The sequence below is a fragment of the Bubalus kerabau genome, chromosome 12 (genome assembly GCF_029407905.1).
Source record: "Bubalus kerabau isolate K-KA32 ecotype Philippines breed swamp buffalo chromosome 12, PCC_UOA_SB_1v2, whole genome shotgun sequence".
Taxonomy (NCBI): domain Eukaryota; kingdom Metazoa; phylum Chordata; class Mammalia; order Artiodactyla; family Bovidae; genus Bubalus; species Bubalus kerabau.
In genome coordinates, this window is record NC_073635.1 from 51591143 (window position 1) to 51592209 (window position 1067).

Below are 1067 nucleotides of genomic sequence, written 5' to 3' on the forward strand. Positions count from 1 at the left end.
GTTTGGGGAAAAATAAGGAAAAAAAATACTGCCAATTGAGGCTGGAACCAGAGGAGAATATCATTATAGGAATCTCCTGGCAGAGCTGGACCCTGAGGCTGTAACCACCCCCTTGGGATTCTTTGCTATCTCCATTATGGCCATCAGAGGTGTCCTTTAACTTTCTGGTCCACATTTAGAGAACGGGTTTTGCTCTTGTTTTGCGATAACTTAACTGAAATGTGCTCGCTTCGGCAGCACATATACTAAAATTGGAACGATACAGAGAAGATTAGCATGGACCCTGCGCAAAGATGACACGCAAATTCGTGAAGCGTTCCATATTTTTCCGGGAGTTGGTGATGGACAGGGAGGCCTGGCGTGCTGTGATTCATGGGGCTGCAAAGAGTCGGACACGACTGAGCGACTGAACTGAATTGAACTGAGATGTGGCAGAATATTTTTTATATCAGTTACCAAAAATCAAGAATTAAAAGGGAAGCAATCATAGAAGAACACTGTTGTTGTTGTTTTCCGGTCACTAAGTCATGTCTAACTCTTTGTGACCCCGTGGACTATAGCACACCAGGCCCCTCTGTCCTTCACTATCTCCCGAGTTTGCTCAAATTCATGTCCATTGAGTTGATGATGCTATCTAACCATCATAGAAGAACACTATGAATCTTCTAAACAATTCCAATGAAAGTTTAGAAAAGCAGACAGGGTTTGCTGTAGGCTATAGGTTAGGCTGCAGTTTGCTACCCTCTTCTCTAAATGGTAAGATCTGGTCCATTCCCATGGGCAAAATAAGCTCTTGACAAGTTCTCTCTTTACAAGTTCACTAGCTCTGTCTCACAAGAGCTTTCTTTGGCTATCTGCATCCCTCAGCTTTCAGATGAATAAGGAAGGTTAAGGATGATTATCTATTGAGGGTTTTTCTCCCCTAAGATCTTGCCTCTTTCCTGGTTCAATGGCATCAAACATTATCTGCCCCTCCAGGGACCACTCACCCTCTATAGTCTAAAGTGGGCCCTTCCTTTATAAATCTTTAAACAAAAATCATAATCTTTTCAGAAAATGATGCAAGA

The 1067-nt window shown here is 42.5% G+C and overlaps 1 non-coding gene across 1 annotated transcript; it reads left to right on the forward strand.

The window, feature by feature from the left end:
* Nucleotides 1–221: 221 nt before the first annotated feature.
* LOC129624844 (U6 spliceosomal RNA) lies at nucleotides 222–328 on the forward strand. The gene has a single exon (XR_008701180.1). It is a non-coding gene; the product is annotated as a U6 spliceosomal RNA (small nuclear RNA).
* Nucleotides 329–1067: the final 739 nt, after the last annotated feature.